The sequence below is a fragment of the Lepidochelys olivacea genome, assembly GCF_965140295.1.
Source record: "Lepidochelys olivacea isolate rLepOli2 genome assembly, chromosome: 3".
NCBI lineage: Eukaryota > Metazoa > Chordata > Testudines > Cheloniidae > Lepidochelys > Lepidochelys olivacea.
In genome coordinates, this window is record NC_140413.1 from 70618647 (window position 1) to 70636705 (window position 18059).

Genomic DNA, 18059 nt, shown 5'->3' on the forward strand with positions numbered 1-18059 from the left:
GACTTTCAGGTCAGGCTGAAGAATGGGGAGCTGGTCGTGACATCAATTTGTCAAGTTTGACATCAGCTGTCAAATTTCCTGCTCTGTCCCAACAGCAGTACCAGCAAAGCCAACATTAAATGTACAGGCAGGAACCACACTCAAAATGGTTATACTGTATTATCAAACCCCTAGAGATACAGAGTTCAATAAGCTTAACATTTATTAGATCTGAAATATAGATCAGAAAATAAGAAAAGCAAAAGGAAAGAGACACACTACAATATTCATGTCAAGAGAACCACTCCCCTGGGAGTCTTTTGGTTTTTATATCTCTCCTTCGTCCACAGTTTACCTCTCATCATCATGGTAAGTACGGAAAATTGATGGAATCCTTTCACCCCAAGCCCTCCCAATTATCAGGGATTTGACTTCTCTAGAAAATATTAGAATGCCAATATATAAACCAATGGTATGTCCTTATCTAGACTATCGCTGTAAGGGTTACCAGATCTCAAAAATTATAATTTGCAGAATAATATGGGGTTCAAAGAAGGCTAATGAGAATGATTAGGGGAATGGAAAAACTTTTATATAAAAAGAGATTGAAAAGATTGAGATTGTTTATTTTAGAAAGTTATTGAATGAGAAGGGACATTACAAAGATATATAAAATAATGGGTGGTTTAGATAAGGTAGATAGAGAGCTTCTGCTCTTCCCATTTCACAACAGAAGAACAAGGGGACACAAATGAAATTAAAAGGTGACAAATTCAAAGCTGATAAAAGAAAAAACTTTTTCACTGAACAATATGTATGATTAGACTATGGAACTCATTGACACATGAGCTTGGTGAGTATAAGAACCTAGCAAGATTCAAAGAGGAATTGCATAATTATATGTGGATAACAAGAATGTCCAGAGTTACAATATTTAATGTTAAGAAAAGAGTGTTGGAAGTGTTGGAAAACTATGTAATGAATTGTGTTAGTGAAATATAAAAATATAAAGGATTTTCTGTTTTCATATGTGTCCCTGCAGATGCTGCATTCCAGAATTTAGCTTAAAGAGCTTCAGGGTTGTGTAAAGCATGAAACCTGGTGTGTGTGTCTTACTTTGCAAAACCTTGATCTATGTAAACAGCATGGAGAAACAGAATGTCAAGAGGGAATTGATAACTTCAGTTGTGCCCCAAGATAAGCTAACAAGCAAAATCCCAAGGCCATAAAACATACCAGTAAGATAAAAATAACTGGAAGGAGCCAGTGGGATTAACAGCAGAGAATAGAAGATAGAAATAGATTGATAAAAGTAAGTTTTAGTAGAGTAAGCAAAAATGTATTTGTTTAGGTTAGGTATTGTGATTTACGCAGAAAAATGTTTTGTTCGTGGGTCTAGAAAGGATAGGCACACAGATGAGGTAACTGAGTCTGCATAAAGGTACAGAATGGGGGATAAAAGATAGGTGATTGACAATAGGAAAATGGAGAAGACACAGGGAAAGAAACATTGCAGAGACCAGAGATATGAAAAAACTCACCCTGTCCCCAGCAGAGGTAACTTGATCAATTACTTTTCTAACCTTATCTGTTTTTGCTTGTACATGTAATTCATAGGCGATAATTGCATTGTCTTAAAACATACAGAATAAAGGCTACAAGAAATTGTTTAAGTCTAACTTGGAGCAGATCTGATTTGTCACCCAACAGAATGTATATAAAACTCATCCTTCAGGGTTAGTCTATTTAACGAGGACAAAATCATTGAGGGGCATATTATCCTACATTTGCCTCCAAGTGGAGCTTCTTGCATGTTCCTCTGAAACATCTGGTGCTGGCCACTGTTGGAGATGGGATGCTGAAGAAAGATGGACAATGGGTCTACTTTAGTTTGGCAATTCCTGTGTTCCTACAGGTGCAACTCCATTGACACTGGGGATTTTGAGTCTTCCATTACGTACACCGGTTTTTTAGTGATGTAAATCCACTGTTGTCAATGTAATGATTCCTGTTTTACAGTGATGCTCGGGAAGTTAGAGGAGAATCAGACCCATCTACTATAGCTTGCATTTATTATGACTTGTTTTATATGTATTGCACCTTTAAATGGAGAAAAGTCCTCCTTCTTGCTGCAGAGACACCTCCCATTTGGTGTTCTGATCTCTACTATAAAGGAGACAGACACACTCTGCTTGCTCATGGAGACCTCACATTTGTTCTCTCTTTTTTTGTTGTTCTCTTAATATAAAATAAAGATTATTCTGACAGAATATATGGTTGTTCTTTGTGCAGAGAAAAAAGCATGACAGAAATCATTAGGCCCAAATTTGACCCAAAACTATTTCAGATTTATGGGGGCTAAGCAAATATGTCAGAATTCTTCATCTATCATTAAGAAACTGATTTTTTTTTCAATATTTTTGAAAGTTTAATTTGTGTGTAAACCTTGTAGGAAGATTTTTGTAATTGTATTTCCTGATAATTAGAGATTAGCATGGAAAACTAACAGTGTCCTGCATTCTCCAGTAAAGCCAGTGGCTGGTATATTGCCTTCTTTAAAGTTCACTACTGTTAAAATCCTTACCATCTGAAATACACTTCCTTTGAGGCTGTAATAAATGTTGCAATTCTTTTCTGTGGCTTTATATTTGAATCCATTCTTGGTACCATTGACTATTTGACCTTCCTGAGTGATGCTAAAATTTACTGGAAGGTCGAACAGTCATGGGGGCCCACACGATACATAAAACAAGGCAAATGAAGACTGGATTTCTAAGCAAAATCAACAGATTTCTAAAGAATACTGCACAGTATGTGAGACCCCATGTGTACTGCTTATAAAGATGATAAAGGGAAGGTTTCTTTGCACATATCAAATGTATTTTTTATACTCTTGAGGGAAAAACTTGTTCACAAGCCTTGCATTCCAGTATCTGTAACCAAATGCCAAGACTTTTTAGATCTGTGAGCTCAGAGTCTAAGATTTCAAGTCCACTTGCCAACTCAGATTTTCCATTTGGCAGTGCCGCTTTCTATTGCGCTGCCAGTAGCCAGCCCCTGGGATGCCTCTTTATGAGGCTTGGGATTTTATTTAAATTTTTGTCTTTAAATACTTTCCCTTCCATGAAGATGAAAGACAAGTATTTCAAGATAAAGTATTTCAAGACAAGTATTTCAAGATAAGTTGAGCTGAGTCCATTTTAATACTGAAATGTCTCCAAGGCAGGGCACGCTCAGATGGGAATTTGGAAACCATATGACTTGCTTAACTGAGGTAGCCTATTGATTACTTGCAGTGATGTTTCTTAGATGGATACCAGTTTGTCTTGGGATTCTTGTTTCTCCACTTAGGCTGCGGGATCTTTTTCCTCCTCATTATACATGCATAAGTCCCCCTAACGTTAATGGGAGTTTTATGTGTTCATAGAAATGGAGAATGGACTTCTATGAAACTGGTAAAGTAGAACTGAAAACAGAGTTGTATAGTGACAATACTCAAGCTGGGGAAAATTGCTGCCTGCTGCAGCATGTGTTTCTTGGAAAAATCAGTAGAAGTGTCCAATGCTAAAATGGGAGAAATGTTAAAGCTGTAGGATGGGATGGGAGAGAGTGTAGGGGAAGAACAGGGAGACAGTGAATTTTAATGGTACCACTATGAGGCACATGGAGTGGTCCTCAAAACAAAATTCACAAATGATTTTAAACATCAAAAAAGATGGGAACAATAGCAAAAATGTAATGGGCTAAAGTGTTTCTCATAAATCGTGCAGAAACTTTTTCTGATTTCCTCCCTTTCAATCACTGCATTCTCATTTGATGATGACCTTTTTGATCAAATCTAGATAACCTGAATCAAAAGAAATTTTCTCCCCATTTTCCCATCCCCAGACGCAAATCAGTTGAGCTCTGAGAACATATTATTGCATCAAATCACCCTGGCATACTTATTCTTGCAATCCCCGTTCCCTTTAGAAAAATTCCATGGCTTAGCATATGAAGTGGATGACCTTTCACCCCAATTAATGTTATTATAATGAGTACCAAAGGAAGTAATAATGTTTTGCCACTTATTATCAAGTGTTGCTGGGGCAATCTCTTAAATTCAAGACTTAGGTCATTGGCAGTGCTAACATGATGGCAATCACACTGTTGAGGTTTATACCCTACTGCAGTTTTGAATATATGGGTCAATTTAATTTCCAGAGCTATCAGCCTGATGCTTTGAGGAGCAAAACTAGTGCGATAGGAATGGCCAGATCTGTCAGAAGTCAGATTCCAAGTTTCAGCCATTTTTGAGCCTGCTAAAATGGTGGGGTTTTTAAAAACAATGTTTTGCCTTGAAACAAAATGAAGGTAAATAGCAGCATGTAGCTTTATCTAATAAATGGATATAAACAGCCATGATGAAAAGTTTTCCAATTATATTTTAAAGCTTGCCAGTGTTGTGTTTCTACGAGCACTGGGAAGAAAATGGAATCATTATCTTTGCTGACACAATCTTTGTGTTCTTAACAATTTTAAAGGAATGACATAACTTTAATTGTTTAAATTAATCTGATTCTAAAACTTTCTTGTTGTCTTTTTTGTTATTGTTATTTATCTCTGATTAAGTATACCTAAAAAACCTCATGGAAGACAGACAGAGAAGAAGGGACACCTCAAAGCACTTGGAAATAATATTTTTAAGGAACGCTCTTGGATTTCTCATGCAAGAGCAATTTGATTCCAATTGGAGAGCTAAAGTTCCAAAGCAGAGGAATATACACCTCAAAGAGGAGCTGAACAAACAGCTACACTAAGATGGCTAATAGTAAAACTTTTATTCACCCACAACAGCCTATGGTGAAGTTCAGCATTTAATAGATTTGCATGTGCCATTTATATAGAGGTTCCATTTCTCATAGCAATGTGCTTTCCTTTTCTGGGTTTTATTATTATTTTTTATGTAGTGTCAAATGTCAATGGGATTCATTCATTGGCTGTCGATGGGACTTAGGATCCTAAATTGCTTAGTCCCAATAGAAAATGTTGCTCATAAACTAGATTAATCAATTAAATTAATTAATCCAACTCTAATGTATATGTCTAAATAGATTAGAGAGAGAGAGAGAGAGGTGCATATACGTGTGTGTGTGCGCATGTGGTAACTTATAACTGCTGCCAATATACTGTAGTCCTTTAAGAGAAAGCAAAGCATGGATGCTAGCTGCTAGGCAGACTGGCTTGCTGGGGATATCACAGAGGAAGGCAGGGAGCTGTGCAGTCTTACAACCCCTGGTCAGAAGGCAGTGGGACAAGAGTCCCTGCCCAGAGACAGGTGACAGTTGGAGAGCTGAATCCTAACTGGATACTACATGGAGGGGAGGATACCGTGTCACCCTGAAATTGTGTATATATACTTTTAAAGGTATGCAAATACATTAGCATTTAAAACATAATGATATAAAATGTGTTGTTACTTATTGTACATTTTATCACTTTAAATGGGTTACTCAATAATAGTCATAATAACTTTCGATTTCTAAAGACATATAAAGAAAAGGAGTACTTGTGGCACCTTAGAGACTAACCATTTTATTTGAGCATGAGCTTTCGTGAGCTACAGCTCACTACATCGGATGCATACCGTGGAAACTAATTATCCTCATCTAATATTTTGTTGCCATTATTTAAAGCAACAATAAACTCAGCAGGAATTCTTTCCCCAAAAACTCTGGCAAAATTACACCCCTAACACAACTGAATAAGTGGGACTGTCCCCACCAAAACTCTGTCTCCCCCATCTCCCCCAGGCTTCAGATGCCTGAACAAAAATATAATCCTTGCAGCATGTCTAGAGGATCAACAACCTTGGACTATTTTGGACCAAGAGCGGAAACTACTCTTGAGGAGAAAGTAAAATGTTTAATATAATTAATCCGTTTGTTATTCTAATTACTATTCTTATATCACACAACTGTATGTAATATGTACATAGGGGTTCAGTTTTTCAGGGTTAATTAATTTCATTGGGGGGCGGGGGAGGGCGGTGTATTTTTAGCAATTTTTGAGTTTTATGTAGGTGTCCAAAAATTGGGGGTTCTCAAGGCTTTCTCTTTGTATATACCGTAATGAGTGATATATATAGTAGCATATGCTGTAATGAGTAAACTCTTTGTAATGTTCCCTTGTGGACTTTAACATAGTACTGTTTCAAACAGCACTACATTAAAGCACACTAGGGAGCCTTTAATGTGCACTAGCAGAGTCAACACATACCAATTAATGTGCAACACATTAATGTGCTTTAGAAATCACACCCCTATACGCTGCATTATTGCTCCATGTAGACAAACCCTTATATACAAGTAACCATTTCCAGTGTTTTTCCAGTGTTTATTAGATAAACACCTATTTCTTTTTTTTTATATCAAAGTGCTGTATTGGGGTTTGTCAGTTAAAACTGAAAACCAGAAGCCCTAAGTGTACATTATAGTTGCACTGTGAAACTCCCCGAAAGGCAAGACATTTCAGAGTTAAGGTTTCTGGATGAAATGTGTGTTATAAATGAATACGATTATGATTATTGCTGCTATCCTTTCTCATGCTTCATTAATCTCTTGGGTCCATTAGGTCATGCAAGCAACATTCATCTGTCCACCCTCTGTGAAATTAAGGGGTCACATTCAAGGAAAGGAAGAAAGGATGGCATTCCCTTTTAGTTAAGACACAGAACTAGACATTAGAAACTTGAGTTCCCTTTCCAGTTCTGCCACTCACTCACTATGGGTATCTCTACATTGTAATTAAAAACCCACAGCTGGACCGTACCAGCTGACACAAGCTCGCAGGGCTCAGGCTGCGGGCCCATTTAATTGCAGTGTAGACTTCTGGGCTTGGGCTCTGGGACTCTCCCACCTCGCAGGTTCCTGGAGCTCAGGTTCCAGCATGAGCCCAGAAATCTACATTGCTATGAAACAGCCCCGTAAGCCTGAGTCAGCTGGCATGGGCCAGCCACGGGTATCTAATTGCAGTGTAGATATACACTGTATGACCTAGGGAAGTCACTAAATCTCTGTGCTTCAGTTTTGTTTTCTGTAAAATGATACTCTACCCCTCAGGTTTGTTAAGCAGCTTAATTATTTAATGTTTATAACATGCACTGAGCTCCTTAGACAGAAGTGCTATAGAAATGCAAAATGTCATGAAGAGACCCTTTCAAGGCTGGAGCTGTCAAATTTCACTTTATCCATACAAATATATTATCTTTAGAATTTTCACTGATACGTTGTCACAACAAACAAACAAGCAGAAACAAGGCACTGGATTTCTCCATGCCTGCAAGCCTGCATATACCATGCTATCTCTTCACTTTTCCTTTCTTTTTCTATTCTTGTGGCAGGCAGGGTTAGAAATATACTGATTTGTCGTCATTATAATGCCCAGAGATTTGGAACCTGTACACATCAAACTTCCTACAGACAGACAGTACACATCAAACTTTCTGGACAGACAGCATGGAGGGACAGGAACAACATGCACAAGTGCTACTGCAAACCAAAACACATAATGCAACATGTCTAACTTTAGACAAACACTGGCAGTGACACTGTTCCTTTAAAGCCTCATGGTTTTTGGGTGCCCCTCACATTTGATGCTCAAGGGATACATGTCTCTTCTCTTCTGCCTTATGCAATGAACACTTCACTCTCTCTGAGCCCTGCTTATTTGCCACTCTACATGTCCCTGAAGTTCACCCAGTTTCATAGACCTGTTTCAGACCTGTGTCCTGTATCATAAAGTGATGCCGAAATGTCTGTTGAATGCTTTTTGAAAATGTTTCGTTGCTTTGCCAAAAGTGAGTGAACTGAAAAAAGCATTTGGTCACTCAGTCCTGCTTCTCATCTTCCACAGGAGTTGTAAACCGTTTAAGGGTCATTTGAAAAGTGGCCCTTTGCTCTCTGACAGGCCTCTGAATGTTAGCCTTCCAGTTTTATCTTACTAAGTCAGAATTATTAACTGCATCAATGACTGCTGCTATTTTCTCTGGTATTGCAGTGAAACTTGACATACTAATTGCAATGAGCTAATCTGGCAGTGCTGTTACCTCCTTTAAGGCATTAGTTAAGTATACACCTTTCTTAACACAAAGAGTGTTTGAAAGAAACAAGGGACTGCAAAGGCAGCAAAAGGTATACTTCCGTATTTAAGAATGGATAGTATAATTAGCTTAGAATGGCAGTTGGATTTATTTCTGGGAACAAATTGAGAACATATGCATTATACAGTGGCTTTGGGCTTAACGGTAATCAGATAATAATGATAATAATAATAATTACACTTAGAACTTTAATGTAGAGATTTGCATTTTGAAGTGCTATATAAAACATTGACTTAATTACTGTCTTCCCTATGGGGAAGGTAAGTATTATTGTTCCCACTGAATACATGGGGAAACAGAGACCACAGGGAAGTTCAGGTTTCAGAGTAACAGCCGTGTTAGTCTGTATTCGCAAAAAGAAAAGGAGTACTTGTGGCACCTTAGAGACTAACCAATTTATTTGAGCATGAGCTTTCGTGAGCTACAGCTCACTTCATCGGATGCATACCGTGGAAACTGCAGCAGACTTTATATATACACAGAGAATATGAAACAATACCTCCTCCCACCCCACTGTCCTGCTGGTAATAGCTCAGTGACTTGTTCAAAAGTTCAAAAGTTCAGTGACTTGGCCAAAGCTCCACAAGAAGACAGTACACAGATTTGAACTTTCTAGTTGTGTTGGTCTGTGTTCCACTCTACTCACTATATGTGCCAGGTTCAGGGCTGCTTTCTGCTGCTGGGGCCTGATCCAAAGCCCAATGAATTCAGTGGGAGCCTAACCATTAACTCAATTGGCTTTCCTTGGAGAAAGACTGGGAATCGGGCCTGTAATTTGATTCCTTCCTTCCTGCTCAACATACAGGGAACGTGTATACTGAGTAGGAAGGAACATTATTTCGTAGTTACTTTTATGATCACAACCACAATGTAATCTGGTCATGAGATATAAGCTTAATTGTATTTGCTTGGGTAAAAAGAGCACACAAACCAGATTTCAAATATAATTATTTTCCTATGGGAAAAATATATACACCAGAGTGCTTGAATAAGTCTTGCTTTGCTTGCACTTACCATGTTCTCCGCATACATTTTGTGGACATGGCCGTTCTGGTTAATTTAGTTTGAGGTATGGTTCACTTTCTAGATAAGAAATCCAGTTCCACACCTGTAGAACATAAGGGAATAATAGATGTCAAGAGCTGAGTTTGTGGGATTTAGAAAAAACATTTAGTATTTGTTTTCTCTGCTTCCTACATTCTCTCACCCTAATTTAGCAGCAGCTCAGCACACACAAATGAAAATGCATATCCATTCTGAACATACTGAGTGGTGAAATTCACCACTGTGAAGAGAACAAACCTGTGCACCACTGTAGTCTCATTTATCTCTGTTTTGGGAGCCAAAATGGTTCATGGGCCTTGCATGAATTTCACCTGTAGGGATCAACTTGACGAAACTCAACAGATCTGCATCTTGACCGTATTAAGTTATGGCAGTATGAATCCCCCTCTCATGGTCCTATGATGTTCTGACCCCAAAGCAATCATGGTTTTTTCCAGCTAATCTCTGGGAATATTTGTAGCAGCCACTGCTTCTGCCCTCTATTAACACAAGAACAGAATGAAGGCAAAACACTTTTGGCAAATATTATTTTGAAATTGTACATGAATCCATTTTGACTGTTATTCTGCTCTTTTGAGTTTGCTTTCTGTGGCTATTGCAATGACTGAGTTTAATGGGAGGAATGTTCATGGAAACAATTAATCTTAAGCAAATATTGGAGATTTCCCAAAGACAATTTTTTGCATTTGCTTTCCATGAGCTTTTTACATTGAAACCTCAATATTTTAATATGTCATACTTGTCCAATCAGTTGTGCTGGAACAATTTGTATAGTGGGGGTGCTGAGAGCCATTGAACCAAACTCTAACCCCTGTATATGATGGAAACCACTTCAAACCAGGGAGTGCGGCAGCACTCCCAGCACCTCTAGTTCCAGCACCTATGTGTCCAGTCATGATAAGCATGACTGTAGGAACAGAGAAATGATTAATAAAAGTGGAGAAACAAACCATGAGGCTTAGGTGCCATCAAATTGTGAATATTCATTTCTTTCAACAAACAGCTTTTAATGCATTACAGGCAAGAACTATTCACAGATATTATTTAGCAAATCATTTCAAATAACCTATAAATTCAAGAAAATCATGATTTGCTGATGGCGAAAAAAGAGAAAGAAAGATGAAATTGTTCAAAACATTATTTGTTGAGGATTATTCATTTGCTCTAATTAAAATATTGCATTCTTCTGTAGATGAAATACTGAACCTGCCTCAGCCGAATAGTTTGTATATATCTGCACAAAAATGATTTACGTTTCTACAATATTCAGCCAAGACCAGGTTATTAGCTAGTACTAACACAATATGAAAGACATATACTATCAGTGTAAGAAAACAGAACTCTTAAAATGAGATTTTGCTGCAATATATGTGGATCACACAAGGTGGCAGAATGAGCATAGGACTATCCTGGAAATAAGTAGCAATGAAGCACCATCACTTTCCAGGCTGAAGTATATTTTTGCTTGTACTACTAGCATACCAAGTGGCTTCTGCATATGTAGAGGGATGGAGGGAAGTAGCTTAATACCTGCATATTTGATAATCACCCAAGTACTGCAGGTTCCTTTGGAAATTTAATGGAAATGGTTAGAACTCAATCACTACTTCTGGAAATTAATAATTATGCAATCCTGAAGCTGCTCACATCTTCAGTTTTATTGAAAACACAGTTTATTTTCTACCATCACATTGATTCTCTAAGTGATGTTGAAATCCTCAGCTGAAGGACACATACAAGAACACAGAGAACATTTCGCGTTTCTGTATTGATTTATTGCTAAATTCACTCCTACTGTGAGTGTAACTTTATTGACTTTACAGGAGCGGCATTCACTTACTGCAGCTCTGAATTTTATACATATGGTGACATTCACTCCACCTGCATAAAAGATTTGGACTGTATGTGGATGGTGTGGGGAGTTTGGGAAAGTGAAATCCCCTCAACCCAGAGCTAGAGTGCGGAGTTGCCATGCAGCACCCTCATGGCTGCTTCTTCATCTTATGGGCTAGAATAGCAGCTGCATGTCTTCCATGGCAGTTGTGTGTGGCACAGGGTGAAGAGTGCCCCGACAGCCCTATGTTCCAGGGAGGTGAATTTCACTCTTAATGCATAAATGTGGGATGTATATCTGTCATGATTAGTAAGTGTTCTAAATAAAGAAAAATCACTATTGTCTTACTTTAAATATAATTGTTAATATATAATTTTAAATATTATCCAGCATTTTAATTTACTCATGTCCATAATTGCATTAAGCAACTAATCACGATAGTCTTCTAAGTAAGGGGTTGAGCAGTTAGATCTATTCATCTGTCCCAATGCAATATGTTGCTGTCATAAATATAAAGGGAAGGGTAACCACCTTTCTGTATACAGTGCTATAAAATCTCTCCTGGCCAGATGCAACATCCTGCTACCTGTAAAGGGTTAAGAAGCTTAGCTAACCTGGCTGGCACCTGACTGAAAGGACCAATAAGGGAACAAGATACTTTCAAATCTTGGAGGGGGAAAGGCATTTGTTTGTGCTCTTTGTTTATGTGTTGCTCTCTCTTGGGACTGAGAGAGGCCAGACAGAAATCCATCTTCTCCAACCCATCCTAATCCAAGTCTCCAATATTGCAACCAGTATAGGTAAGCCAGGCAAGGTGGATTAGTTTATCTTTTGTTTTATGTGAATTTTCTCGGTGTTAAGAGGGAGGTTTATTCCTGTTTTCTGTAACTTTAAGGTTTTGCCCAGAGGGGGATCCTCTGTGTATTGAACCTGAATACCCTGTGAAGTATTTTCCATCCTGATTTTACAGAGGTGATTCTTTTACCTTTTCTTTAATTAAAACTCTTCTTTTAAGAAGCTGATTGATTTTTTATTGTTCTTAAGACCCAAGGGTTTGGGTCTGTATTCACCTGTACAAATTGGTGAGTATTCTTATCAAGCCTTCCCCAGGAAAGGGGGTGTAGGGCTTGGGGGGATATTTTGGGGAAAGACTCTCCAAGTGGTCTCTTTCCCTGTTCTTTGTTTAAAATGCTTGGCGGTGGCAGCACAGGGTTCAAGGCCAAGGCAAAGTTTGTACCTTAGGGAAGTTTTTAACCTAAGCTGGTAAGAATAAGCTTAGGGAGTCTTTCATGCGGGTCCCCACATCTATACCCTAGAGTTCAGAGTGGGGAAGGAATCCTGACAGTTGCTATAAGCTCATTATAACTTATTAGAGTTTATTTACCCTTCCAATCTATTCAGCAGATGTTCAGCTGTTGTTGTTGTTTTTCTACTTTGCCATGAGGTTCTTTGGCAAAAAGGTGAAATGGGAGAGGTTAGTGACTGTTGGGAAATTATTTCTTTCCCTGAAAAAAAATAGACAAAATTAATTTATGAAATATGATTTTTTTGGTGTTTAGGGTTTTTTCCCCATGAAAGCTTGAAAACGATAGCTGAGGGAAAATCAGAATTTCTGTCCTGTGAAAAATTCCAATATTTTGATCCCTAATTGGAATTCAAATTCAAAATAGTGAAATGTTTCACAGAGCAAATGTTCTAGAAATTTCCAGTTTGAAAATGGCAAGATATTTAATTTTGAGTCAACTCCATCTACTTATGGTACCATGGTGCATCATGGGAGTTATAGTTTGGATGCCTCATACCGCCATTCTCCCGTAAGGGCTATGTTCCTTGGCTGGACTATATCTTCCATGATGCAGCTGTAGCCATGTGACTCTCATGATGCAGGTGGGTCAGAGAGGAGATCGCAGTGCATCATGAGAGATATAATCAAAATAGTAATGGCAAATAACACACACTAACACATCTACCATGCCATTAGATATAGATGCCACTTGTATCATACAATACAAATGAATATGGATGGACCCTGGAAGCTTTCACAGCCACAGTATGTGAAGCTGAAACATGCTGTGTATATTGACATTTGCAGCCATCTTGTCACACACTCCATATCAAAGCATTTTATGGCTGGGTATTCTGCTGGAGAACAGCTGGAAAACAGAGAGGTTACCATATGCTATCTATACCACTGTAGTGGAGATACCAAGGTGATGAGTACGAAGTAGGCAGTTGATAAGATAAGAAAGTACTGTATGGGTTACTTCATCACTGCAAATTTGCAACATCAGTGTGTGATTGAAAAGCCTGAAGTACAAGTGCTATATATGGATGATGCCAGTGTCTGGAAAATGCACTGTGAAACTGCTGTATTATATTGCAAGTGCTTTCTAAACGGCAAACAATGACTGACAGCCTTTGTAAAGCAATATGAAGCAAAATACCTGTGAGGAGCAGGAAATAAGTCTGTGTTGATTAATGTCTGTATTGTTGCTATTGATGCTTTAGCTTCTTGTACAAAACAAATGTGAGCGTCAGTTGGTTTTGAAATAATTCATACTATTGAATAAAGGATGCTGGTGCCTAATCCATTTCAAACTAATTGCTCCATGCCATACAGTCAGGGCCTCATCCAAAGCCAAGGGAAGTCAATAGGAGTCTTTCCATTAATTTTAATAGGCTTTGGATCAAGGCCTCTTTGTTTAAGTGCAGTAAGCCTACCCCACAGAATGCTAAGGACTAGATAGAGCGTAGCCAATTTTTCACCACCGGTATTTTGAGAGAGAAACAAATGTTGGTGTTTTACATATGATTAAATAAGTCTTAGTACTAACATGCTAGTGTGCAGGGTAGCTAAAACAACATGAGCATGTCAAAATACTAGCGGTAGCTGCATGGCTGTTGGGAAGTAGCACTAATAGGGATTATACTGAGGCTCTTGACACAGTGTGTTAACTAACATGTTGCTGTGCAAACTAACGTGTCACATGACTTAGTGCAGCAGCAGACTTTCAATGGGAATAAGACACTTTACTTTCATAGGTTTCAGAGTGATAGCCATGTTAGTCTGTATAAGCAAAAACAACGAGGCATCCTTGTGGCACCTTAGAGACTAACAAATTTATTTGGACATAAGCTTTCGTGGGCTTAAACCCACTTCATCAGATGCATGGAGTAGAAAATACAGTAGCAGGTATATATACACAGTACATGAAAAGATGGGAGTTGCCTTACCAAGTTGGGGGTCTGTGCCAACGAGACAATTCAATTAACAGTAGAATACCAAGGGAGGAAAAATCACTTTTGTAGTGCTAATGAGGGTGGCCTATTTCGAACAGTTGACAAGAAGGTCTGAGTAACAGTAGGGGGCAATTAGTATGGGGAAATTGGTTTTTGCAATGACCCATCCATTCCCAGTCTTTATTCAGGCCTAATTTGATGGTGTCCAGTTTGCAAATTAATTCCAGTTCTGCAGTTTCTCGTTGGAGTCTGTTTTTGAAGTTTTTTGTTTGAAGAATTGCCACTTTTAAGTCTGATATTGAGTGACCAGGGAGATTGAAGTGTTCTCCTACTGGCTTTTGAATGTTATAATTCTTGATGTCAGATTTGCGTCCATTTATTCTTTTGCGTAGAGACTGTCCGGTTTGGCCAATGTACATGGCAGAGGGGCATTGCTGGCACATGATGGCATATATCACATTGGTAGATGTGCAGGTGAACGAGCTCCTGATGGTGTGGCTGATGTGGTTAGGTGCTATGATGGTGTCCCTTGAATAGATATGTGGACAGAGTTAGCACCGGGTTTGTTGCAGGGTTTGGTTCCTGGGTTAGTGTTTTTGTTGTGTGGTGTATAGTTGCTGGTGAGTATTTGGTTCAGGTTGGGGGGCTGTCTGTAAGCGAGGACTGGCCTATGTCCCAAGGTCTGTGAGAGTGAGGGATCATCCTTCAGGATAGGTTGTACATCCTTGATGATGCACTGGAGAGGTTTTAGTTGGGGGCTGTAGGTGATGGCTAGTGGCGTTCTGTTACTTTCTTTATTGGGTCTGTCTTGTAGTAGGTGACTTCTGGGTACCCTTCTGGCTCTGTCAATCTGTTTCTTCACTTCACCAGGTGGGTATTGTAGTTTTAATAATGCTTGATAGAGATTCTGTAGGTGTTTGTCTCTGTCTGAGAGATTGGAGCAAATGCGGTTGTATCTTAGAGCTTGGCTGTAAACAATGGATCATGTGATGTGGTCTGGGTGAAAGCTGGAGGCATGTAGGTAGGCATAACGTTCAGTAGGTTTCCGGTATAGGTGGTGTTTATGTGACCATCACTTATTAGCACTGTAGTGTCTATGAAGTGGATCTCTTGTGTGGGCTGGTCCAGGCTAAGGTTGATGGTGGGGTGGAAATTGTTGAAATCCTGCTGGAATTCCTCAAGGGCCTCTTTCCCATGGATCCAGACAAGCCAGTCCTCACTTACAGACAGCTTGGCAGGGAGCATAGTGGCTATAACACTGACAAGAGAGGACTGGCTGACATGGATGCCGCAAGTGATGGTGATGTATGGCCCAAACAGTTAAGTGCACAGACTGTGGACAGGAGGGACATGTAAGTTGGGTCTGCCCCAGGAGGGTCTATAGGGATTGCTGGGTGATGCTTAAGTTTGCAACTAGGGGGGAGATTCTAACTATTAAAGGCATAGGGCCTCAGAGTCCCAGGGTCAGTGTGGCAGCCAAAGCTGACTAAAGGGCTGAAGGGACATCAGTTAGGGCAAAATTAAAGGGGTGCCTTGGAAGTAATCTGTTTTGACTCTGGGAAAAAAAGGAATATTAGAAAATGCTCCCCATGAGAAGCTTGGACTTTGCACCAAAGGGGTGTCACTACAGGGAAGGAAGTAGGCTTCTATTGTACTGGTCCACCAAGGGTACCCCATGAGAGATGCTCTGGAGTGTAATCCCAATAGGCAGAGGGCAGCCCTGCATTTCAGATTTACCCCCAGTTGCTGAAGATACCCAAAATTTGGCCCCAGCCTCAGAACATGAGAATGTGGTGAGTCTGATTAGCCTATTACAGGAACCTGAAAAAAAGCCTCATAGGAAAGGTTCAGTCAGTTGCTTGTGAGTGCCGCTGGTTTCCCAGTCTGACGGAACCAGGTGTAAGACAGATCTTGAGAGCACCCCTGGGAAATAGTATACACACAATGAGATCTTTAAGGGTGAGCCTTAATAGTTACACAATTTGCAGGCCTGTGTTAGACTTGGCCAAGCAAACAAATACAGCACTTGGAGTCTGGGCAGAGAGAGCTAGTCACGAAGAAGGGTCAAAACCACTATGTTGTGGTGAAGATTAGGGAGTGGATTAACAGTCTAGAAAAGGAAAATGGCATTCTTTGGGGCAAAGTTTGAGTCAACCTCCATGAAACCCAATACTTAAGGACAAAGATTCAGGATTTCTCTGAGCAGGCTATGAATGAAACAGCCCAATGGTAGGAGGGATTCATCGAGCCTAAAGGGTCAGAATATCAGGTTTTACCCAAAAAGAATCATAGAATCATAGAAATGTAGGGCTGGAAGAGACTTTGGGAATTCATCAATTCTAGCCCCCTGTGCCGAGGCAGGATCAAGTAAACCTCCAGACCATCCCTGACTGGTGTTTGTCCAACTTGTTTTTAAAAGCTTCCAGTGATGCAGACTCCACAACCTCCCTTGACAACCTATTCCAGAGCTTAACTACCCTTATAGTTACAAAGTTTTTCCTAATATCTAACCTAAATCTCCCCTGCTGCAGATTAAGCCCATTACTTCTTGTCCTAACCTTTAATTGACATGGACAACAATTGATCACCTTCCTGTTTATAAGAACCCTTAACGTATTGGAAGACTCTTATCAGGTCCTTCCTACTTCTTTTCTCCATGCCCAGTTTTTGTAAACTTTCCTCATAGGTCATTTTGTTGCTCTCCTTACAGTCTTTCCAGTTTGTTCACTTCTTTCCTAAATTATGGTGTCCAGAATTGGACTCACTACCCTATTTGGGGCCTCATCAGTGCCAAGTAGCGTGGGACAATTACATGTCCTAAATACAACACTCCTGTTAATACACTCCAGGATTATTTTAGTCTTTTTTGCAACTGCATCACACTGCAGACTCATATTCAATTTGTGATCCACTATAACCCCAGATCCTTTTCAGCAGTATTATTCCCTAGACAGTTATCCCCCATTTTGTAGTTGTGCATTTGATTTTTCCTTTCTAAGTGAAGTACTTTGCACTTATCTTTACTGAATTTAATCTTGTTGAATTAAGACCAATTTTCCAATTTGTGAAGGTCATTTTAAATTCTAATCCTAATTCTAATTCTCCAAAGAGCTTGCAACCCCTCCCAGCTTGGTGTCATTTTCCAACTTTATAAGCGTATTCTCTACTCCATTATCCAAGTCATTAAGGAAAACAGTGAATAGTACCGGACCCAGGACTGACCCTGCAGGACCCCACTAGATATAGCCTCCCAATTTGACAGCAAACCATTGACAACCACTCTTTGAGTATGGTCTTTCAACCAGTTGTGCACCCACCTGATAGTAATTTCATGTAATTTGAAATTTCCCTAGTTTACTTACAAGAATGCCATGTGGAACTGTGTCAAAAGCCTTGCTAAAATTAGGGTATATGTCATCAATTGCTTCCCCACTATCCACTAGGTCAGTGATCCTATCAAAGAAGGAAATTAAGTTGGTTTGGCATGATTTTGAGAACTCCATGATGACAATTTCTTGTAACTCTATTATCCTCCAGGTGCTTATAAATTGATTGTTTAATAAAATGCTCCAGTATCTTTCCAGGTATTCAAGTTAGGCTGACTGGTCTATAATTCCCCAGGTCCTCTTTGTTCCCCTTTCTAAAGATCGGTACTATCTCCAGTCTTCTGGGAGCTCTTCCATCCTCCAGGAGTTTTTGAAGATAATTGCTAATGGCTCTGAGATTGCTTCAGCTAGCTGAATGGCTAAAGGATGTGAATGAATGGTGTGCTAATGCCTATGGCTAAGGAACATTTGTCTT

General features: G+C 39.3%; 1 protein-coding gene across 1 annotated transcript in view; it reads left to right on the forward strand.

The window, feature by feature from the left end:
- The first annotated feature begins 1374 nt into the window (after positions 1 to 1374).
- LOC311518245 (uncharacterized protein) overlaps positions 1375 to 18059 on the forward strand; it is a 234562-nt gene continuing 217877 nt past the window's right edge. Inside the window, exon 1 of the transcript XR_014710932.1 lies at positions 1375 to 1536. The gene's annotated coding sequence lies outside the window, so the exon portion shown is untranslated. The remainder of the gene's footprint in view (positions 1537 to 18059) is intronic.